Raw genomic sequence first — 25,444 nt, forward strand, 5'->3', positions numbered from 1 at the left:
CGCCTTCCGGCAGGTTACCGCCACAACTGACCACACGAGGGCTAGCGCCGTTCTGGTTTCCGGTGGCTACTGCGCTCTATTTTATACATTCTTTTCGGTGCGCTTATTTGCCTAACTTGTCTCACAGAGGTTACAGATTCACATCCTGTCGCGGGAAATTATAGGGCACGACAGATTATATTTGTGACGGGAATTAATCTTTGCGTGAGAAAGGGATAAAGATGTCCCCCCCTCTCCACTTTCTGAATGATGTTGAGAGAAGCTGGAAAGAAAAAAATCTGAACGGGCACTGAATCTGCCAGTGACAGTCAGGGAGTGTGAGAAACCATGTCAGAGCCTTGAGTTTTTGTTTTTTCTTCTGTAGCTGACTTGAAGAATAACAACAGTATTTTCCTCGTAGGGTTGTGGGGAGCATTTAAGCAAGTTAATGGACACATAGCGCTCAGATGAGTGCCCAGTACTAAATAATCTCCGTGCTCTTGTTGTAAGTATTCTAATCATGACTTCATTCCTCAGTCCATCTCTGAGTGTATTCTGAGACATCAGCATTTTTGAGGACCTCCCTTTTAGGTTTGCTTCTGTTCGCTCATTGCTTCAACCTGCTCTGGAGGGGAAAGCTACCATGATCCCTGCTTCTCTGTGACACAAAACAAAACAGACACAATACTATGACAAGTTGTATTTTGTTTTGGCTCAGAACTAGAGGTCACCCTGCTTATTTTTCTCCAATAAATGATGCTTCCTTTCAGTGTATTTGTTCATAGAAAGACATTTTGGAAGAGACAACGGGTCTTGGAATCTTAGACTCAGAAGGTTTTCATTCATTCATTCACCTGCCTGGGTGCTGTTCCCTTCCTTAGCTGGGAATACAGAAACGAGCAAGCAGATGTGGCTGCTCCCCTAGGGAAGCTTTCCTTCATTTTATAAATTTATTTTTTATTTAAAAAAATGTTTATTTATTTATTTGAGAGAGAGAGAGAGAGAGCAAGCAGGGGAAGGGCGGAGAGAAGGGAGAGAGAAAATCCCAAGCAGGCTCCATGCTGTCAGCACCAAACCCAATGGGGTCTCGATCTCACGAACCATGCGATCATGACCTGCGCCCAAGTAGGCAGCTTAACTGACTGAGCCACCCAGGTGCCCCTGCCCTAGGGAAGCTTTCCTTCTAGAATGGAAAACAGGCAATAAACATATGAATAAGTGGACAAAGCAATTTAAACTATAAATACGTGTTATAAGAAAGCAAAACAGACATTTGTTAAGTTAAAGAGGCACTGGGGTGGGAGAGGGGTTGATGTAGATGGGTAGTCTTGGAAGTTTTGTTTTTTGTTTTTTGTTTTTTTAGTTTATTTTGAGAGAGAGTGCAAGAGCAAGCACGCATGAGCATGGGAGGGGCAGAGAGAGAGAGAGAGAGAGAGAGAGAGAGAGAGAGGGAGAGAGAGAATGAATCCCAAGCAGGATCTGCACTGCCAGCTCAGATCCTGATTCGGAGCTCAAACTCATACACCGTGAGACCACGACCTGAGCCGAAACCAAGAGTTGGTCACTTAGCCAACTGAGCCACTCAGGCACGCCTCGGAAGATTTTGAAAGAGGTGACATTTGAGGTCTGAATGGTGAGGAGAAGGAATCCGCTCTGGAGGATCCTGGGAAAGAGTCTTCAAACCAGAAGGAAAAACAAGTGCCAGGTCCTGAAGCAGAAGCCAGACTGGTTTGTTGGAAGGACTGAAAGGCCGTATATATGGACATAAAGGATAAATTGAGGCTGAAGAGAGAGGCAGGGCAAGATATTTTAGGGTATTCTCTCATGGTAAGGAATTTGGATTTTATTCCAGGTGGGATGTGAAGCCATTGGAGGGCTTTAAGGGGAAGATCATGACGTGAAGACATATTTAATTGCTCTGATTGCTGAGTGGAGAATGAACTGAAGTGCTGGGCGAAGAGTGGACCAGGGAGGCTGGTTAGGAAGCTGCTACAGGGAACCTGGTGGGAGAGACGATGGGGGCTTAGGCTAGGGGCATCTTGCAAGATAAAAGGGCCACTTTGGGGCATATTGTAAACATAGAATCAATGTGACAGGCTCGTATGTCATGGATGTTGTGATTGAGGGAAGGAGAAGGCTCAACGTTTTGAGATGACCGTACCCCAAAGTTTTGGTTTGAACAACTGGGTGACTTTTGAGTTTGACTGTAGTCCGAGTTGAGTTAGACTGTAGTCTAACAGTCCCCTGACTTTTGAATTCTGTGGGCTATTAACATAGATGAAAAATTGGGGGGTAGTCAGCATAGTGATGCTATTTTTACTTTTGCCATATAAATAAAAAACAAAGCAGCGACTGTCATCTAGACCACTATTTCATAGAAGTGTGGAGACTAATGATGACAAGGTAGGAAGGATTCATTCTGTGTCATCTCAGAACTAAGAGCAATCCTTTATTTTTTTAAGGGTTCTTATTTTTATTTTATTTGTTTTATTTTTAGAGAGAGAGAGAGCATGAACAGTGGAGAGGGGCACAGGGAGAGAGAGAGAGAGAGAGAGAGAGAGGGGGAATATCTCAGGCTCCATGCTGAGTATGGAGCCTGATGTGGAGCTCTATCCCACGACCCTGGGATCAGGACCCAAGTGGAAATCAAGAGTTGAATGCTCAACCAACTGAGCCACCCAGGTGCCCCTAAACATTTTTATTTTTCAATAATCTTTACACCCAATGTGGAGCTCGAACTTACATCCCTGAGGTCAAGAGTCGTATGTTTCACCGATTGAGATGGCGAGATACCCCTAAGAGCAGTCCTTTAAATTCAATAAAGTGAGCTCTGGGAAAAATTCATGACATTGCTTTTTTAAAATCATTTTGTCTCGGATCAGTGGAGACTGTCATAGCTGGACAGATATTTGGAAACCACTGGTTTAGTTCAATTTTCCAATTTAGGTGGAAATACTAATTATGGCATCCCTGACAATGTTCTAGCTTCTGCATGAATACTTCCCATGGAGGGCACACATTGTCTCCACAGGCAGCCCATCCATCGTGGAAGAGTTCTAACTGCTGGACGGCTTCCCTGCCGCTTCTATATCCTAGCCTGTCTGCCCGATGTACACAAAGTAAAGCTAGTCTCTCTTCAGCACTCAGTCTTTCAAACATCTACCTTTTTCAAAGGGCAAACATTTCTAGCCCCTTTAATTCTCACTAGGTACAAATGCAGAGTACATAAACCACATAGGCGTGAAGTTTCCTAAGACTGCAGCTCTTTATGTGACACAGCAGCCATTCAGGGGTTTTTTGGTATCTGTCCTACTACTCAGTCCCACACACAGAGAAGAGGAAGTTGGAGACAAAAACATCTATCTCCCTGTAAGCGGATTTAAGGGTTAGATACTTGAACATCTATTTTGAAATTGAGGCAAGATGAGGAATTTAAATGCACACACAGATCTTGATCTCATAACCCCCTTGGGCATTAACATCATTTGTTTGAGAGAGACCTGGATTTAGAGGACAAATTAATTCATGTTCAAAGCTTTAGGGCTTAAAAAATCTGGCCTTGCTTACGATTAATGTCAGGGAGACTATTTCTGACTTTAAAGGCAGGTAATTTAGAACTAATGCTTTTGAAAGCACCTAGTACAGTATGGGCTATTTGGTAAAGGTTTATTTCTTTTCTTTCCTTTTTCTCTTCCTGACTTCCTCCCTCCTTCCTTCCTCTTCTTTTTTTTTTTTTTTGTAGGAGATTAATCTTTTTCAGTTTTATTGAGATATAATTGACATACAATATTGTGTATGTTTAAGGTATACGGCACAATGACCTGACTTAAATATACTGTGAAGTGATAACCACAAAAAGTTTAGTTAACATCCATCGTCTCTTATAGATACAAAAAAAAAAGGAAGAAAAAAGTTTTTCTTCTCTTGTGATGAGAACTCTTATGATTCACTCTCAACAACTTTTAAATATACTATATAGCTCTGTTTTTTTAAAGATTTTGTTTTTAAGTAATCTCTACACCTAACGTGGGGCTCGAACTTCCAACCGTGAGATCAAAAGTTGCATGCCCTACCAACTGAACCGGCTAGGCGCACCTATAGCTGTGTTGACGCTACAGTTATCATGGGGTACATTACATCTCTAGTACTTTTTTTTTTTTTTTTACATTTTTATTTATTTAAGGAATCCTGACAGCCAACACGGGGCTCGAGCTCGAGCCACGATCAAGAGCCACATGCTTTTCTGACTGAGCCAGCCAGGTGTGCCCACCCCCACAGTACTTATTTATTTCATAACTGGAAGGCTATCGTTTGACCACCTGTCTAGAACATTCCCTCCCTTCTCCCTCTGGTAACCACACATCTGATCTCTTTTGTTTTTATGAGTTTTATTTTATTCTATATTTTTTAGATTCCACATATGAGTGAGATCATATATTGTTTCTCTTTCTCTGACTTATTTCACTTAGCATAATGCCCTCATTATGTTGTCTCAAATGGCAGGATCCCCTTCATTTGTAAGGGTGAATAATATCCCCTTGTATATGTACACCACATTTTCTTTATCCGTTCATCAATCAGTGGACAGAGGTTGTTTCCATGTCTTGGATATTGTAAATAATGTTGCAATGGACATGGGAGTGCAGATAACTCTTAGACATGGTGAAATGGAAAAATGGAAATCCTGGATCATAAGTTCCTGGATCATAGTTCTACCTTTTAGTTTTTTAGGATCCTTCATACTGTTTTCCATAGTGCTTGTATCAACTTACAATCCCAACAATGGTGCACAAACATTTCCTTTTCTCCACGTCCTCACTAGCATTTGTTACCTCTTGTCTTTTTGGTAGTGGCCATTCTGACAGGTGTGAGGTGAATTCTTACTGCAATTCTGATTTACATTTCCCTAATAATTAGAGGATTGTCAAGCACCTTTTCATGTACCTATGTGACCATTCACATATCCTTTTTCGAAGAATGTCTATTCATGTCCTTTGCCCATCTTATTTAAGGGGTGAGGGAGGGACAGAGGGAGAGAGAGAGAGAGAGAGAGAGAGAGAGAGAGAGAGAGAGAATTCCAAGCAAGCTCTGTGCTGTTAACGCAAAGCCTGACCTGGGGCTCAAACTCACAAATTGTGAGATCATGACATTAACCAAAATCGAGAGTTGGATGCTTAACCAACTGAGCCACCCAGGTGCCTCCTTTGCCCATTAAAAAAAAAAAAAAATTATAATGTTTTTATTTATTTTTGAGACAGAGAGAGACAGAGCATGAGCAGGGGAGGGGCAGAGAGAGAGGGAGTCACAGAATCGGAAGCAGGCTCCAGGCTCTGAGCTGTGAGCACAGAGCCCGATGTGGGGCTTGAACTCACAGACTGTGAGATCATGACCTGAGCTGAAGTCGGATGCCCAACCGACTGAGCCAGCCAGGAGCCCCTCCTTTGCCCATTTTTTTTTTTTTTTAATTTTTTTTTTTTTCAACGTTTATTTATTTTTGGGACAGAGAGAGACAGAGCATGAACGGGGGAGGGGCAGAGAGAGAGGGAGACACAGAATCGGAAACAGGCTCCAGGCTCTGAGCCATCAGCCCAGAGCCCGACGCGGGGCTCGAACTCACAGACCGCGAGATCGTGACCTGGCTGAAGTCGGACGCTCAACCGACTGCGCCACCCAGGCGCCCCTCCTTTGCCCATTTTTAATTGAATTGTTTATTTTGTTTTTTTGCTATTGAGTTGTTTGATATTAACCCCTTATCAGATGTATGATTTGCATGTATTTTCTTCCCATTCTGTAGGTCATCTTTTCATTTTGTTGTTTGTTTGTTGTTTTGCTGTGCAAAAGGTTTTTAGTTTGATGTAGTCCCACTCGTTTATTTTTTATTTTGTTTCTTGTGCTTTTTGGTGTCGTATTAAAAAAATCATTGCCTAGACCCATGTCATAAAGCTTTTCTCCTATGTTTATCCTGTCACCCAGAATCAGAGAGCAGCATCTATGCCAGCTATTCCCTCCTGGAAGGGCCAGATCCTCAGATTACTCCCAGTTTTGCCCAGTTTACCCTTCCCAAGATTAGGTTGGGAATCTTTCTTTGGCTGAGTGACCCGTGGGTACATTCCAGTGCAGGCAGCCTGGCCATGATTGCCTGCAAATCCCACTCCTTCTCAGACCCTTTGAGGGGTGGGGTTGCCTTGCCCAGTCTGGAGGAAGCCACTCACTGGCAGGGAACAGTGGCTTCTGTCTGTCCTGAAGTACACAATAAGGCCAGTGACTGCATATTTTTACTTACTTTGTTCTTATTTTGTGTATAATGTGGTTCTCAATGACTAAGTTTCCTTTTCTGGGACAAGGGCTGCCCGATGTTCGCTTTCTAATATTGTTCAGTTTTAATATTGTGTACCTATTGAACCCTCAAATTTAAAAACAATCTTTTCCATGGGGTGCCTTGGAGGCTCAGTCGGTTAAGCGTCTGACTTTGGCTTAGGTCATGATCTCGCGGTTCATGAGTTCAAGCCCAGCTCTGTGCTGACAGCTTGGAGTCTGGAGCCTGCTTTGGATTTTGTGTCTCCCTCTCTCTACCCCTCACCCGCTCACACACATATACTCTCTCTCTCTCTCAAAAATAAATAAGCATTAAAAATAAATAAATAAAAACAATATTTTCCGATATTCCAGGTTTTACTTCTGCAAACACATTAAGGGCTCTAAGAAAAAAAAAAAAACTCTCCATGAAGTTTAGGAACACTGTGCAGTTTAGGAACCATCCAGCATCTTTATTTTTATTTATTTTTTTAGGATTTTGTTATTTAAAAAATTGTCTATTTATTTTTGAGAGAGGGAGAGAGAGAACACAAGTTGGGGAGGGCCAGAGAAAGAGAGAGAGAGAGAGAGAGAGAGAGAGACAGAATCCGAAGCAGGCTCCAGGCTCTGAGCTGTCAGCACAGAGCCCGATGCCGGGCTCGAACCCACAGATGACGAGATCATGACCTGAGCCGAAGTTGGCTGCTTAACCAACTGAGCCACTCAGGTGCTCCTAAGATTTTATTTTTAAGTAATCTCTATACCCAACATGGGGATCAAACTCACAATCTCGGGGACACCTGGGTGTCTCAGTCGGTTGAGCGTCCAACTCTTGATTTTGGCTCAGGTCCTAATCCCAGAGTCATGGGATGGAGCCTCGTGTGGGGCTCCAGGCTGAGTGTGGAGCCTGCCTTAAATTCTCGCTCTCTCTCCCTCTGTCCATCTCCCCTGCTCTCACTCTGTCTCTAAAAATAAGAATTAGGGGCGCCTGGGTGGCGCAGTCGGTTAAGCGTCCGACTTCAGCCAGGTCACGATCTCGCGGTCCGTGAGTTCGAGCCCCGCGTCGGGCTCTGGGCTGATGGCTCAGAGCCTGGAGCCTGTTTCCGGTTCTGTGTCTCCCTCTCTCTCTGCCCCTCCCCCGTTCATGCTCTGTCTCTCTCTGTCCCAAAAATAAATAAATGTTGAAAAAAAAAAATTTAAAAAAAAAAATAAAAATAAGAATTAAAACAAAAAAATCCCAAACCTTAAAACAAAAAAACAAAAAAAACACCTCACAACCTAGAGGTCAAGAGTCACATGCTCCACTGACGGAGCCCGTCACGTGCCCCTACCCAGCAACTTTAAAGGGCCAGGTTAGGAATTTATCCTTGAGGCATCCTAAATGACCAAATGTAAGGATAATGCCAGTTTGTACTCATTTGTGGAACTGGTAATCCTACGTGAGCAAGAATCCCTGTGCAATGTGAGGCTGTACAAACGGGGCAGGTGTGGCCCTGCGGAGAGAGCTCCTCCATGTAGGGTCCTGCAAGGGGCCCGGACTGTTGTGGTCGGGGAGGACCTTCCGGGGGGATTGAGCCTCGCTTCACCTGTGTCCAGGCTCCCCCTTGCTCACTAGGTTCTAAGCCCTCCTGGTCTTTCTGTTCTTCCAACAAGCCAAGCTTGTTCTTAGGCTCTTCACACTTGCTTTTGCTATTACTTTCTGCTCCCTTTTAGATATTCACATGCTTGCTTGAGTCATTTCAATCACCTCTTACCTCTGACGTCACTTTCTCAGAGAACCTACTTTGACCTCTCTCCTCATCCCCTTCAAAGCATAATGTCTTGTTTTCTTTTCTTCAAAGCACTTATTTTATTCATGTGTTGCCTCCTGTCTCCCTTTCTCTGCTAAAATATAGGCACCAGAGGAGCAGAAAACCACATCTGTCTTGTTAACTCTGTATCCCCAGTGCCTAGAACATAAAAGATCTTCAACAAATTTTGTCGCATGGTTGGATGATAGTGTCCATTTTGGGAAGAGAGGCAAGAGAGAATCTACCTTTTGCCACTTTGCAGTGCTCCTCCCTGGGACTTCTCCTTGATGTGGAGGAAAACAACCTTCTTTTCTCCTTAGTTCGGGTGTTTTAGGTGAGCTGGTTGCTACTTGGGAGAACTACCCAGTTGGCTTAGTTTGTAAATCTCATCTCCCCTGTTTGTGGTGTGGGCCTTTTCCAATCATACTGCACTAGTCATATGTCTGAGTAGGCATAAGAAAAATCGATTAGAAGTAAGAAAAATAGGAAAGGAAGAAAAGGGGGACTAAGGTAAAAATAGGGAGAGGTAAAAGGCTGAAGGAGTGAAGATGAAGAACCGTCTAGGGGCACCTGGCTGACTCAGTTAGTAGAGCACGCAACTCTTGATCTCAGGGTCGTGAGTTCAAGCCCCATGTTGGGTGTGGAGCTGACTGAAAAAAAAAAACTGTAGCACTCAACCAAGTGTGACCTTATTTCTGAAGATTTATTGTAAATAAAAGGACTGTGTAGAGAACTGAAAAATGTTCATAACCTATTGAGAGAATAAAAAATGGAATTAAAAAAAAGAATCATCTAAGAAAAAACTGAAAAAGGAGTTCCTGGGTGGCTCAGTCGGTTAAGCGTCTGACTTTGGCTCAGGTTATGATCTTGCAGTTTGTGGTTTTGAGCCCCGCATTGGGCTCTGTGCTGACAGCTGGGAGCCTGGAGCCCACTTCAGATTCTGTGTCTCCCCCTCTCTCTGCCTCCCCCTTATTCATGATCTGTCCCTCTGTCTCAAAAGAAATAATAAGTAAATAAAATAAAACGTTGAAAATGAGAGGTGAAATAAAGATTGAAAATAGAAGATGTGAAAAGCTACAACTACTGAAATAAAACGATAAGTATGAAAGTGAGAAGAATATAAAATATGTTAAAAATAAGGTTAGGGAGTTGAGAATGAAAATGGTTTTTTTTTAAGTGTCAAAACAAAGAAAAAACCCCCCAAAAGTCCTCAAGAGAGAAAAAAAGAAGAATTTCAAGTGGAAGAAATGAGAGAGAAAGTAAGAGCAAGGAGTCTAAAAGGTGAAGACACTCTAGAGGGAAACAACCACTGACAACAGCTGAGATGTGAGGGAGGCTGGGCTCCTCCTTCCGGATGAAGCGTCTGCAGCGCATGACCTTTGGAAAGAGCCGCTGCAGGGCTGGCCAGTTGTGCGCAGGCCATGTCCAGCAGTGGCATTTGATAATGTGCCACCCACACTGCTCGGTGGGGCGCAAGTCTGCCTGAAATGTGAAGTTGGGCTAGTTAAACATATGCTGAAAAATTCCAGCTAAAATTTTTGAAAACTAGGTGAAGCATTTAGCTGACCTTCACTGGGCAAGATTGGGAGCCTTGAAATGTTTGCCACGGGGGGCCGTCGTCTATGAGAAATAGTAAACCAATGGGACTGGAGGCTGGAGATGAACTAAGAAGCTGCCTTAGTGAGTAACCCAGAAGTGAAATGTTCTGCGCGTCTGGATTGCCAGTGAGATCTACAAGGGGAGGGAGAGATGGGTGAGACAAGCTAACAAGGCTCGACAACACATAGTGGTGGATTAGGTTATAAGAGTCACTCATGACTCCAGTTTTAAATTGGGTCTGTATTTTGGGATATTAATAAGAAATCCTGCCTCAACTGACCTAAACAATATGGAAAACATACCCTCCGAAACAAAATGGGTCTAATGGTAATTCAGTGGCTCAAATTCAAAGGTGATATCAGGGACTCCTTTTCTTCCATACTCAGTGAGTTGACTGGCCTGAATATGTCTCTGGTTTTTTCCTCATGGTCTGAGATGGGAGCTCTACCCATCTCATATTCCCATCCTCACAAGCAGATGTTAACTCCAACTGGATGAAGAGGGGCTGTCTCTTTCTGCCAGTGGAAAACCTCCCAGAAGTCTTTTCTGTCTTGGCAGTCCTCCTTTCATGTCTCATTTATCATAATCATGTAACTGCTCATGTCTAAACCAATGATTGGTAAGGGAAATAAGAGTATGAATAAGTCATTCATGATGGGGGCAAGATCTAGATTTCTCTGAAGCCAGTAGCTGTGCATGAGCTGGAAGATGAGTCTTCTGTTAGCTAGGAAGATGATGGGGGCATGATTGTGAATCTAGGCAACCACCTGTGTCTGTCTGGGCATTTGACCATGGCATGTTTTAAAATCTGCTCTGAGGTCTGGTTCTAAAAAGTTTGCCCACAAACAACACAACAAACAATAAACAAATGGGACTACATCAAATTCAAAAGCTTGTGTACAGAAAAAAAAAAAAAAAAAGAAAGAGAAAACCGTCTACAAAGTGAAAAGACAACTATGGAATGGGAAAAATATTTGAAACTATATATCTGATGAAAAGTTAATATCCAAAATACATAAAGAACTCATGCAACTCAATAGCGAAATACAAATAACCCAATTACAAAATGGGCAAAGGACATGAATCGACATCTTTCCCAAAGAAGATACACGAAAGGCCAACAGAAAAGATAAAAAGATGCTCAACATTGCTAGTCATTAGGGAAATGCAAATTAAAGCCACAATGAGATATTACCTCATGTCTGTTAGAATGGTCATCATCAAAAAGACAAGAAATAACAAGGGCTGGCAGAGATGTGGAGAAAAGGAAACCCTTGTGTACTGTTGGTAGGATTGTAAACTGGTGTAGCAATTGTGGAAAACAGTATGAAGGATCCTCAAAAAATTAGAAATAGGGCTACCATATGATCCTGCAATTCCACTTCTGGGAATATATGCAAAGGAAACAAAAGAACTAACTCAAAAAGATATATGCATAGCAGCATGATTTACAATAGCAAAGACAATGGAAACAACCTAGGAGTCCATTGGTGGATGAATGGATAATGAAGTTGTGGTGTATATATACAATGGAATATATTCAGTCATGAAAAATGAGGAAATCTTGCCATTTGTGACAACATGGATGGATCTTGAGGGCATTATGCTAAATGAAATAAGTTGGACAGAGACAGACAAATGCTGTATGATTTCACTTATATGCTGAATCTGAAAAAAGGCAGAGGGTGGGGGGGAGAGGGAATTGGAGGAAGGGGATCAAAAGGTACAAATTTCTGGTTGTAAGTACGAAGGATATAATGTGGGACATGATGACTACAGTTAACACTGCTGTATGATATACGAGAAAGTTGTTAAGAAAGTAGATCTTAAGAGTTCTCATCACAGGAGAAAATTTTTTCTTTTCTCCTTTCTTTTCTCTTTATTGTATCTTTATGAGATGATAGATGTCAGCCAAACCTACTGTGGAAATCATTTCGCAATATATGTAAATCAAACCGTCATGCTGTACATCTTGGTAAAAAAAATCTTTTTAAAAAACATTTATTCATTTTCAGAGAGCATGAGAAGGGGAGGGGCAGAGAGAGAGGGGGACAGAGGATCCGAAGTGGGCTCTGCACTGATAGCAGGGAGCCCGATGTGGGGCTTGAACTCACAAACCGTGAGATCATGACCTGAGCCCAAGTCAGACGCTCAACCAACTGAGCCACCCTGGTGCCCTGTGCATCTTAAACTTATACACAGTGATGTATTATTTCTCAATAAAACGGGAAAACATTTTTTGTTGAAGGGCTCAGAGTTATAAGCGCACCCATTTTAAGAGAACAGCTTGTTCGGAGTCTTTAAGAAAGAACACTTCATACTGATGGAAAGGGTTTTAATTATTCCTACTTTTGTCTGAATAATCTTCATCCTTTTAACTAGCCCTCTAAATAATTTTCTCCCAACTTTTTAGTCATTACTGTGGCAAAGCTTAGAGTTTTCCCAAGTTTAATTGGGCTCAAAGTCCCTTTGACCCTGCTTTCTGAGGTGTGTCCTTTTGTTTTTTTTTTTGGATTTAATTCCATTTTATTTTATTATTTTTTATATTAAATATAATTTATTGTCAGATTGGTTTCCATACAACACCCAGTGCTCATCCCAACAGGTGCCCCCCTCAATGCCCATCACCCACTTTTCCCTCTCCCCCACCCTCCATCAACCCTCAGTTTGTTCTCAGTATTTAAGTCTCATTATGGTTTGCCTCCCTCCCTCTCTGTAACTTTTTTTTTGCCCTCCCCCCACCTCCCCCATGGTTCTCTGTTAAGTTTCTCAGGATCCACATATGAATGAAAACATATGATAACTGTCTTTCTCTGCCTGACTTATTTCACTTAGCATATTAGGTGTGTCCTTAAAAGAAAAGTAGCCAGTTGTATTTGTTTGACCAGAAAAATGGGCTTATTTGGGACTAGCTGAGGAATTGCAATTAGGGACATGCAAGCTATGGCAAAACATAGACAAGTCTGGGGAGGAATGTTACTTTATAGAGAAAAGGAGGAAGTTGGGAGGGGCTGCTTTGAATGAAAGTCCGTTAGAGGAAATGGGGAGTTCAGGGTGATGACGCTGTCTCATTGGCTGAGTTGTGGTATTTTCTAATTGGCTGAGCTTGTTTCTGGGCAAAGAGAAATTCATTCTTCCTCCTGGAGTAGTAAAGTAGGCTTCTCCCTTTTGGGATCTGTAATCAAGGAGTGGTAGGGCACAAGGGCTCCCGCTTCTGGCCTCCCCATCCATTTTAAATGAGGTTTCCTTTCTTTAGTTTTACAGCTACATGAAGAAGCTGTTACTAAGCACTTATTTTCTTAGGTTGCACCATTCTTGGGACTTGTCAAATCTTTTTATTTATTTATTTATTTATTTATTTATTTATTTATTTATTTATTTATTTTTAACGTTTATTTTTGAGACAGAGAGAGACAGAGCATGAATGGGGGAGGGTCAGAGACAGGGAGACACAGAATCTGAAACAGGCTCCAGGCTCAGAGCTGTCAGCACGGAGCCCGACGCGGGGCTTGAACTCACGGACCGAGAGATCATGACCTGAGCCGAAGCCTGCCGCCCAACCGACTGAGTCACCCAGGTGCCCCGGGACTTGTCAAATCTTGAGGGAACAATGGTAGTGATGTCTAGAGCCCCAACCCCTCTCCCATGTTTTTTCCTCTAGCTTTTTCCCTTCTCTCTTTGGGTGTTTATGTCCTGCTTAGAATTTGCATCTCCAGATGTGGCTGTTCATAAGCCCTTCTCTTATATGTTCCCTTTCTTTTCTGGTCTTGGGTTTTCACCGTGTTTCTTGCTATTGGTGGGAATGAAGGGAGTCTTTGTCCTATAATCAATAATCCCATCATTTTCCTAGGCCCTTAAAAGGTAGCCACCTCTTGGGTATAAAGCTTCTTGGGGCCGCGGCTGCAGCATCTAAGGGAAAACACGCAGTTCACAGCCTAATGCATTCCTTTATGATCATTTTATTCAGTTACTGCTCATATAGGCCCATGGATTTGCCATGTTATTTGCTCTCCTTTCCTTCTTATACCTCAGACTTTCTCTGGGATTACATTCTTTATGCCTGAAAGTACAACTGTGAGAATTTCTTTTTTTTTTTTTTAATTTTATATTTATTTTTATTTTTTTAATGTTTATTTATTTATTAAAAAAATTTTTTTTTTAACGTTTATTTATTTTTGAGACAGAGAGAGACACAGCATGAACGGGGGAGGGGCAGAGAGAGAGGGAGACACAGAATCGGAAGCAGGCTCCAGGCTCCGAGCCATCAGCCCAGAGCCCGAAGCGGGGCTTGAACTCGCGGACCATGAGATTGTGACCTGAGCTGAAGTCGGACGCTTAACCGACTGAGCCACCCAGGTGCCCCGATGTTTATTTATTTTTGAGACAGAGAGAGACAGAGCATGAATGGGGGAGGGGCAGAGAGAGAGGGAGACACAGAATCTGAAGCAGGCTCCAGGCTCTGAGCTGTCAGCACAGAGCCCGACGCGGGGCTCAAACTCACAGACCGTGAGATCATGACCTGAGCCGAAGTTGGACGCTTAACCGACTGAGCCACCCAGGCGCCCCTGTGAGAATTTCTTTTAGTGAGGATTTGCTGGAGACAAACTCTGTTTTTGTTGGTCTGAAAAGGTCTTTATTTGTCCTTCTTAAGACTATTTTTGGTCTGTAGAACTCTACATTGGTAGTTACATTTTTATAGAACATTGAGGATATCATTTCACTGCTTCCTTGTTTCCCTTATTGCTGTTGACTGTCAGTCTAACTCTTCTTCTTTTTTTAAAGTGCACTGATTTTTTTTTTTTTTTTTTTTTTTAGTAATCTCCCAGTGGCTTAGTTGGTTGAGCGTCTGACTGTTGATTTCAGCTCAGGTCATGATCCCAGGATTGTGGGACTGAGGCTCCCATCAAGCTCTGTGCTGAGTGTGGAGCCTCCTTAAGATTCCTTCTCTCTGTCTCTCTGTCTCTCTGTCTCTCTCTCTCTCCTTCTGTCTCCCCCCACCCATGCATGCTCTGTCTCTCTCAAATTAAAAATAAATAAATAAATATTAAAAAAAATTTTTTTTAAGTAATCTCTACTCCCAACATGGGGCTTCAACTCATAACCCCCAGATCAGGAGTTGCATGCTTTTCTGACTAACCCAACCAGGCGCCCCAGTCTAACTCTTCTGAAGTTCATTTGTCTTTACTCTTAGATGATACTTAAGATTTTTTTGTCTTTGTTCTTCTGCTGTTTTATTATGATATATTTGTTGTTTTTATGTGTTCTACTTGGAGTACATTAACTTTCTTGAATCTGTGTATTGGTTTTGACCATTATTTTGGAAAATTATCCGTCATTCTGTCTACACCTATCACTGCTACTCCATTTATCTTCTCTCCTACTGGAACGCTGATTAGACTCAGGCTAGTCCTTTTCTACTGTAATATTTTGCATCTTTTGTTTCTCTTAGCTGCATTCTGGCTTCTGATTTACTTTCTAGTTTATTAATTCTGTCTTTAATTTGCTTTGAAACATATCCAGTGAGTTTTAAATACTGTTATGTCTTTTATTTAAAAAAATGCATTTTTGTCTTTGGTTGTTTGTTTTAAATCTTTTATCAGGTTATCCCTGGCAAAAAATAAATGGATGCTTGTCATTTCTGGGAAGCAGTACTGTTCTGTAAGGATTTATTGAGTCTATGTCAACTGAGAGAAAGGATTTGACAAGTTTTCTTTATTCTAACCTTAGCATATTTCTGTCCCTTGAATCCCTTCCCTATGCTGAAGCAGAACACAGACAGCATCGCAGCTTTCAGATGCAGTTGACTTTGGGTGACAAAAAGAAAGGTAACGGTAATGCTCTTTCTGGAGTCTGGAGGGTGTTAGTTATAAGAATGGAACGTGCATGATCCTGAGTGACAGTAGTGTTCGTGTGTTCTTGAATACCTTTATCTTTATGTGTGTTTGTGATAATAAGGGCTCTCTAAAGTGCGTGGTCCAGAGCAGGGGCCTTGCTTGTCTTCTTGCCCAGATCTTAGAGTGATACTGTCTGCTAAATATCTTTTTGTTGTTTCCTATTTTCTTCACATATTTCAAGCTTGTATTTCATTTCTTTAAATACATTGAGGGAGGGGCACCCGGGTGACTCAGTCAGTTAAGTGTCTGACTCTTGATTTCTGCTCAGGTCATGACCCCAGGGTCATGAGATTGAGCCCCGTGTCAGGCTCTGTGCTGAGTGTGGAGCCTGCTTGAGATTCTCTCTCTCCCTCTGCCCCCAGCACTGCTCTCTCTAAAATAAAATAAAGAAAAAAAAATACAGTGAAGGAGATGTATTATAAAATGGCCACTGGAATTACCTGACTCTTGGATATGGATATTCATGGTGTCCCTGGGTTTGGCCATGTGACTCACTTCGGTTCGTGGGAAAATAGCAAACTTACAAGAAAAGGCATGAAAAGTGCTAGTGCTTCAGGGCTTGTCTTCTCATGGTGCTGGCAGTGCTTTGTCACTACGTGAACAAACCTGTGCTACCCTCTTGGAAGATGAAAGGCCATGTAGAAGGAGACCCCACCAATTCCAACCATTCTAGGCATCCCAGCAGTACCGTATTTGGGTGAGGCCATCCTAGGCCATCCTAGACCATCCCGTCCCAGCTAAGTCTGCCCAGACCAGAAAATGCTCCCAACTAACCCAAATTCATGAGTAATAGAAATGTTTGTTGTTTTAAGTCACTGAGTTTCAGGTGGTTTGTCATTTCAAAAAAACTAGTTGATGCACATCATAAACACATAGTTTTTAAAAAACCTGTGGGACACCTGGGTGGCTCAGTTGGCTAAGTGTCCAACTCTTGATCTCAGCTCAGGTAATGATCTCCCATTTTGTGAGATCAAGCCCTGAGTCAAGCTCTATGCTGACAGCTTGGAGCCTGCTTGATTGTCTCTCTGCCCCTCCCCTGCTCTCTCTGTTTCTCAAAAATAAATAAACTTAACAGAAAAACAAAACCCAAAACTTGCCGGCAAATCCAGTATTTGTAGTCTTTGTCAATCTATTTCTGTTGACTGTATTTTCCTGCTGATTCTCACTCCTGATACTTTATTTCCCTGTGTGCTTGTTATTTATTAATTTTTAAAAATATATTTCATTTTTTAAATTATTTTTTTAAAATGTTTTTAACGTTTATTTATTTTTGAGACAGAGAGAGACAGAGCATGAATGGGGGGAGGGTCAGAGAGAGAGGGAGACACAGAATCGGAAGCAGGCTCCAGGCTCCGAGCTGTCAGCACAGAGTCCGACGCGGGGCTTGAACTTGTGAACCACGAGATCATGACCTGAGCCAAAGTCGGACACTTAACTGACTGAGCCACCCAGGCGTCCCAAAAATATATTTCATTTTTAAGTAATCTCTGCCTCCAACGTGGGGCTTGAACTCACAACGCCGAGATCAAGAGTCTCGTGCTCTACCGACTGAGTGGCCAGGTGCTACGAAGCATGGCTGAAGTTTAAAACTATAGTCTACAATCTCTTCTTTAGCACAATTATAGCTTTAAGTACTCCTTCCCTCCTTTGGCAGTCTTTGTAAACAGAAGGGAATAGTATACAATTTATGTCCCTATTTATGTGAATGGTGGTGTCACTTACCTTCTTTCATAGGGACAATTAGCAATCATCAGATTTTATGTTGAAAGTAGTCTATTTGCTCTTCCTGATAAAAAGAAATATATATGTATGTGTACATGAGTGTGTGTGTATATATATATGTATATGAATATATGAATATATATATGTATATATTTGTGTACCTATAACAATACTACATACAACCTCTAGTCTGAAGAATGACCTGCTGATATGATTGAGATTTTTCCTTAAAAAAAAAAAAAAAAAAAAAAAAGGCCTAGATTTACTATAGCACTTGAACAAATAGATGACAGAGACTGAAAAGTACTAAGTCAGAGATTAGTGGTTTTCAAAGTGTATTCTGAGGAGCCTTGTGGATTGGTAAAGCCCTGTTAGGACATTGGGCGTCAGAGGAGAGGAGAAAGAGGAGAAAAGGAAATAGCCCAACGCAATCAGGCCGACTCTTAGTCTCTTACATATTTGGATACCAGTAAAATTTGGTCTGTAGAGTGACTTCTGAGGCTAGGAAAAAAGCTTGAAGTTATTGCTTTAAAACATGGGTCTGCCAACTGTAGCCCACAGGTCAAATCTGGGCTGTAGAGTTTGAGTTTGTTTTCGTACAGCCTATGAGCTTGGGATGGTTTTTACATTTTTAAGGAGATGTTTAAAAAAAAGAAGGAAGGAGAAGAATATGTGAGAGAGACCATCTGTGCTCTGCAAAGCCTGAAATATTTATTGTCTGTCTCTTTACAGGAAAAAAGTTTTTGGCCCTTTTCATGGTGGTAGCACTATTTGAAGAGGCTAAAAATGGAAAACTAAACACACAGTAGGGAAATAATTAAGTAAAGCATGTGTAATACTTAGGATTTGGTTCAGCTGCAAATAAAGGAAACCCCCAAATATCAGTAACTTAAGGAAAATACAAGTTTATTTCACATTTGAGAATATGAAGGAATGTTATGAATCTCCCTGGGCCAGAAACTCAGGCTACCTCTGTCTTGTGGCTCCACCCTGGGTTACTTAAATTCCCAGGGCCACCTCTTGGTATACAAGACGGTTGTTGGAGTGCTAGCCTTTATCCTTGCATTCTAGCCAGCAGGAATGAAGAAGCAGAGGAAACGGAGCACTCCACTTCTACTTTTATGTCATTGGTCAGACCTTAATTATATGGGTGGATCTAGCTGCAACAGAAACTGGGAAATGTAGTCTTGATTCTGGGCCGTCCTGCACCCAGCTGAAAATGTGGTATTCTATTGTTACAGAAGAAGTAGAGACTAGCTATTAGAGGTCTCAATCGCAGCAGAGAATATCAACTAATTTATTTACTTAGCCTCCTACCCTGTGGCAGGCACCTTGCTAAACACTGACAACATAAATCGGATAGGATTGATAGCCTGGAATCTTCTTATATTTTTGATGGCTCCTCATGGCTTTTCCAGCCTTATGATCTTTGCCTTCTTGCAATTCAGTGTTAACTATTCTTTTTGTCTTGCTTAGAGCCCCATATTTTTGACCACTGTCAATTGTGCATGCAGACTGCTTCATTCATATTTATTTATTTATTTCACTTAAGAGTTCTAACGAATAGGGTCTGAGCAAAGTGCGTGGAGTTGTCTTCCCGCTGTTAATGTTAGTATCTTTGAATTATTCTGGAGGAATTTGTAATTCTGGAAGTAACATTGAAATATCCACAGCAGTCCTGTATTGAGAAGCAAAACAAAAAGTCCGGAGGAGGATTAAATGGGGTCTTTTATTTTTAACTACATACAGATTTGCATCTGACCAGTATTCATTAGATGGATAAAACCCCAGCGTGCTCAGTGACTACTGGATGCATTTACAGATGGGTTAATCTTTGGGCCAGCTGAACAGTTTTCTGGGAATCTTTTACCAAAAGCCCTCAGGCTTAAATGTATGGTGAGTGGGTTGGAGATTTTATCCTTTTCTGGGTTGATTCTAAGCGCTGGTAACAGTAAAGAGTATTCACAGGGAGGCTGTTTGAAGTGAACACGAATTTTTGCCCAATACATGGTTTATTCACAGGCTTAATCAAACTAGGATGTTTTCTCTCATTAAAAAAATCCCTTAAGCCAGTGAAATATTTTGGGATATTATTTCTTGTTTATGAGGTTTATTTTGATTAAATGCATATAATACTTTCAGGCGCTTTGTACTCCCAAATCACTTTATGGCCGCTGCTGTATTTTTATCAGTAATGCGGGCTTTCAGTGATTTTCCCATTGCTTTTCTTTCACATTGCCTTCCAAAGTGTTTCTGTGATCCATCAGGTCAGCTCTCAGATTAGAGATGTGGGAGTTGGGAAGAAAAAACGTAATCAACTCCTGGAAACCAATGCTAAGTCCGTGTCACTTTTATAGTTGATAAATTTAATCGCAGAAGTATCAAGTCTTATTCAACATGGCTAATGCTTTTTGGAAAGCAGGCATATTAGGATATTTAAAAAACATTTAAACATGATTAGTCTAGATCTGTAATTTTATTTTTTTTTAATTTTTAAAAAATGCTTTATTTATTTATTTTTGAGGGGAGGAAGAACACAATCAGGGGAGTGGCAGAGAGAGAGGGAGACACAGAATTGGAAGCAGGCTCCAGGCTCTGAGCTGTCAGCTGAGAGCCCAGCATGGGACTGGAACCCATCAACCACGAGATCATGACCTGAGCTGAAGTCAGACGCTTAACTGACTAAGCCACCCAGGTGCCCCTAGACCTGTAATTTTAAATATTAGTGGTGACATGAAGAACATCAATTATTTATTAAACACAAATATTTATTTATTCATAAATTGAAGTGTGGTTGACACACAATATTATGTTTCAGGTATACAACATAATGATTAGACATTTATATACATTACAAAATGATTGTGATGCCTCTAGTTACTATTTGTCATCATACAAAGTTTATACAATATTATAGACTATATTCCCTATGCTATACTTTACCTCCCTTATTTAGTTTATTTATTTTATAACTCGAAGTTTGTACCTCTTAATCCCCTTCACCTGTTTCGCCCATTTTCCCACCTATCTTCCCCTCTGGCAACCACCATTTTGTTTTTTTCTGTATTTATGAGTCTGTTTTGTTTTGTTTGATTTTTAGAATCCACATATGAGTGAAATCATATAGTATTTGTCTTTCTCTGTCTTTCCCTTAACATCTTGGTCCATTAGTGTTGTAGCAAATGGCAAGATTTCATTTTTGTTTTATTGGCTGAGTACTATTCCATTATATATCTAAATCTAATTCTAGATCTCTCACATCTTCTTTATCCATTCATCCATCGATGGACACTTAGGTTGCTTCCATATCTTGGCTATTTTATTCTTCTTCTTTTTTTTAAGTTTATTTATTTATTTTGAGAGAGAGAGAGAACACAAGCAAGGGAGAAGCAGAGAGAGGTGGAGAGAGAATCCTAAGCAGGTTCTGTGCCTTCAGCTCAGAGCCCAATGCAGGGCTCCATCCCACGACCAGATCATGACCTGAGATGAAATCAAGAGTTGGACACTTAACTGACTGAGCCACCCAGGTGCCCCTATTCTTTATTATTTTAAGTAATCCCTATGTCCACCGTGGGGCTTGAACTCATGACCCCAAGATCTACAGGAGGGCTCCTTGAGGTGTTTATTTCGTATTTGTTTTGTTGTTGCTGTTGTTTTATAAACTTTTTAAAAATTTATTTGAGAGAGAGAGAGAGAGAGAGAGAGAGCAGCAAGGTAGGGGAGCAGAGAGAGAGAGAGAGAGAGAGAGAGACTCTTAAGCAGGCTCCATGATCAATACCGAACATGTCCCTGAATGCATTTTTATTTTTTTATTTCCTTGCCCTATTTCATAAGCTGGAATCTCCAGTACAGTGTGGAATAGCAATGGTTGGAGTAGATGTCCTTGCAGTATTCCTGATCTTAGGGGAAAGGCATTCAGTCTCTCACTATGAAATACAGTATTAGCTGTAGGTTTCTGGTAGACATAGTTGCCTGGACTGCAGGAGCCTGATATCGGGGAAGCTGCATATGTTTCAGGGGTCTACCCAGTAAGCACACTTGACCCTGGCAGCAAAACTCCTTTCTCCTGCAATATCACCCCTGCACCCTTCACTAACCACACACTTAATATTGTGCCAGCTGGCAAAAGGAAAATATTGAAAGGGACTATCTTCATGTTTGCAAATTAAGCAATTCAGGTTGAGTTTGGAGCCTAGGGGCAATAAATTCATAATTGGCATATTGTCTTTCATAGATTACTGTTCTTCATTGCCCCGGGTCCAGTATCTTAAAAGCTGTTTCTTCATATATTTTGTCCATTGTTTGGTTGTTTCAGACAGAAGGGCAAATCTGGTTTCTGCTGTTCTATCTTGGCCAGAGGCAAAAGTAGCCCCCTTTACTGAATTTCAAGTAGTGATCTGAGCATACCATCTGTTATCTTCTAGAACCCTGACTGAGGCACTTGTGTTTTCTATAAACTGGTAGTTAGCTGGCGTATTTACATTCTGGTTAAACATTTTTGGCAAGGAAATTTTTTTTACAGGTCATGCTGTGTATCTCATATTGCATCATTGCTGATTATTCTGCTTTTAGTGATGCTAAATTTGGTTAGTTGGTGTATTAACCTGCTCAGACTTCTATAACAAAATACCACAGACTAGATGCTTAAAGAACAGAAATTTACTTTCTCACAGTTCTGGAGGCTTCAAGTCTAGGGCAAGGACCAGCAGAGTTGGTTCTTGGTGAGGGCTCTCATCCTGGCTTATAGATGGCTGCCTTCTCACTGTGCCCTCATATGGCCTTTCCTTGGTGTGTGTGTGTGTGTGTGTGTGTGTGTGTGTGTGTGTGTGTGTGTAGAGAGAAAATAAGCTCTTGGGGTTCTCTTCTTGTAAGGACACTATCCTGTTAGATCAGGGCCCACACCCTCATGACCTCTCTTAATCTTAATTATTTCCTTAGGGGCCCCATCTCCAAATACAGTCTCACTGGGGGTTAGGACTTCAGTATATAAATTTTGTGGGGACACAAACATTCAGTCCATAACATTTAGTTAAGATAACCATCACCAGATTTCATCACTGTAAAGGTACTTTGCCTTTGCCGTTAGCAAGTGATATGTTGGTTGATACTTTTGTACCTTATGACCATCTTGTTGTGCAAACATCTTCATCTGTTTTTTTTTTTGTTTTTTTGTTTTTGTTTTTTTTTTAACATGCATTGACGATCCTTGCCTGAATCAATGTCTTTACTGGGGTTTGGAAAACAGTGAATTTTTTTCTTTTCTAATGCTGGATTTTTTTTTTCTTTTTGGAAAATAGTGAATTTTCAATGATATCTTTCTTCCTCCATTTATTACCTGACATTCTTTCCTAAAAGTGAGCTTTCCCTCATCAAATGAGAATGAAGTATTGTTTCTCCTTAAAACATAGTGATAAATATTTATTTTTTCTGTTTAATTGCCAATTTCTTAGAGACAGTAGTTGTTTAATAGTTACCTCCAGTGATGATGAATGAGTTTGCTTCTTTTTCTCTCCCACTGTGCTTTTAATATCACTATAGATGCTTCAATTCTATATATCCAATATTTGTAATCATTTATAGTTATAATTCTTTTAAATGCCCATATAGTCCCAAATTTGGCCAGCAGAAATTTCTCCGGGTTCCTGATCCTTTGAGGAGTTGTGCCTTTACTCCCACCCCGTTAGTCTTTTTTTTTTTTTTAAGTTTATTTACTTATTTAGAAGAGAGAGAGCAGTGGGCAAGCAGGGGAGGGGCAGAGAAGAGAGGGAGAGAATCTCAAGCAGGCTCTGTGCTATCAATGCAGAGCCCAATGCAGGGCTAGATCTCACTGTGAGATCATGACCTGAGCCAAAATCAAGGGTCAGATGCTTAACTGACTGGGCCACCCAGGTACCTGCCCCTACCCCATTAATCTTTAATAGATCCTGGTATTGTATCCATTTTGTTTATTCTTTCACTTAGACTTGGGATGACTAATTTTTCAAGGAGTCTTTGTTCCTTTTAGTGGGGCCAAGTTTTTGGAGATTAGGATCTGGGTGATAGGGGGATTTATTGCTGCTCAAGATTCATTGCCTTAGGTTCTATTTATAAACGGGGCTAGGAAATAAGAAAAATAAGTCAATAGTTTATATTGATTTTCACTTTCAATTAACATCATGAGAAAATATTTGCCAATCATATATCTGATAAGGCACTGGTAACTATGGTGTACAAACAATTCTTACAATTCAATGATAAAAAGATAAATTCAATTAAGAAAATGGGGCAATAATTTGAATAGACATTTCTCCATAGAATACATTTAAATGGCCAATAAACACATGAAAAGACAGATGATCAACATTATTAGTCATTATGGAAATGCAGATGAGAACCACACTGTGATACCGGATAGCTAAAGTAAAAAAGACAGACAATAACAAGTGTTTACAAGGATGTGGAGAGATTGGAACCCTCTCATATTGTTGATGGAATTGTAAAATGATGCAGCCACTTTGGAAAACAGGTTGGCAGTTCCCCAAAATATTATAATAGTAATTAGGACCAAGCAATTCCCACTCCTAGTTGTATTCTCAGGAGAAATGAAAACATATATTCCCAAATAGACTTGGACATGAATATTTATATTAGCATTATTCATAATAGCCAAAAAGTATAAAACAATCCAAATGTCCATCAGTTGATGAATGGATTAAAAAATGTGGTATATTCATGGAAAGAAAATTGTTGGGTAATAAAAAAATGAAGTACTGATTAATATCTAAAAATGTGGAAGTGGCTTGGAATTTGATAATGGGTAGAGGTCAGAAGAATTTTGAGAAGCTCGATAGAAAAAGTCTAGCTTGCCTTGAAGAGATTGTTGGTACAAAAATGGACAATAAACATGCTTCTGATGTGGGCTCAGAAAGAAGTGAACCTGTCAGAGAAAACTTCTAGCATCTTTGAGAATACATGTATCATTATGAACACAATGTTGGTAGAAGTATGTATATTAAAAGCATTTCTAATGAGGTCTCAAAAAGAAGTAAAGAACACATCATTGGAAAGTGGAGGAGAGGTGATCTTTCTCATACAGTGGCGGAAGATTTGGCCAAAGTGTGTTCTATAGTTTTGTGGAAAATATAACTTATAAGTGATGAACTTGGGTATTAGCTGAGGTTTCCAAGCAAAGAACTGAAGGTGTGTTCTGTTTTTTTTTCTTGCTGCTTATAGTAAAATTTGAATAAAAAGCAGTAAAGTGAGGAAGAAACTTAAGCAAGAAGGAACTAATGCTTGATGATTTGGGAAATTATCAGCCTATTCAGACTGCAAAGGATGCCAAATTTAGGAAATTAACTATTAGGAAAGTATGTTCTGAAGAGAAGACAAGAGTGTGACTGGCTGGACAAACTTTGCTGAAAAGATTAAGTGTATGACTCACGGACCCAGACCACCATCTCAGTAGAAGTCAGGAATAGAGGTGGGGTTATTCAGGAAGGATCGATGGAGGACCCTTGTCTCTAATGGTGTGGTGTTTCATGACATACACAGGAGACTGACAAGGTTTTGAGAGTGTTGCATCAGCAGGAACGTGCCAGCTTGGACTGAAGGGACAGAGGCTGGGCTAAATGAAAGAAGGCTGTTGGACTTCCAACATTCTACAGGCAGGAAATGGGCTGATAGAAGCTACTCAGCTGTAAACATGCGCTGCCTTCAAGAAAAAGGAAGAATGATTCCAAGGATGGAATCTTGGGCCCGGAGAATGGAGCCACAGGCACAGAGGCAGAGGTTGGTGGAGCCATGGGTACAGAGGTCTGTGTTGCTCTGAGACACAGAGGGTAACTCCCAGGCTCTGAAACCCAATGGGAGTTGCCCTGCTGGATTTCACACTTGCGGGGGACCAATGTCCTTTTTATTTTCTTACATTTTCTCCTATTACCCTATGTCTGTCCCAGCATTGTTTTTTATAAGTATGTATCTTGTTTTCTGACTTCACAGGCCCACAGAGAAAAAATTTTCCCTAGTATTGCTCATACTCAGAGTCTCATCCATACCTGGTTTAGATGATTTAGACGATAAGATTTGGGACTGTTGAGGTGATGACATTTTGGTGAGATTCTAGACAGAGTTGATGCTGTAATGGGTTGAGATTTGGGGGGATGTTGGGATGGGGTGAGTGAATTTTGC

At 40.9% G+C, this 25,444-nt stretch overlaps 1 protein-coding gene across 1 annotated transcript in view; it reads left to right on the plus strand.

The window, feature by feature from the left end:
- The first annotated feature begins 398 nt into the window (after positions 1 to 398).
- Positions 399 to 25,444, plus strand: part of SLCO5A1 (solute carrier organic anion transporter family member 5A1) — a 211,294-nt gene continuing 186,248 nt past the window's right edge. Inside the window, exon 1 of the mRNA XM_045454978.1 lies at positions 399 to 484. The gene's annotated coding sequence lies outside the window, so the exon portion shown is untranslated. The remainder of the gene's footprint in view (positions 485 to 25,444) is intronic.

This window comes from Leopardus geoffroyi, chromosome C3 (genome assembly GCF_018350155.1).
Source record: "Leopardus geoffroyi isolate Oge1 chromosome C3, O.geoffroyi_Oge1_pat1.0, whole genome shotgun sequence".
NCBI lineage: Eukaryota > Metazoa > Chordata > Mammalia > Carnivora > Felidae > Leopardus > Leopardus geoffroyi.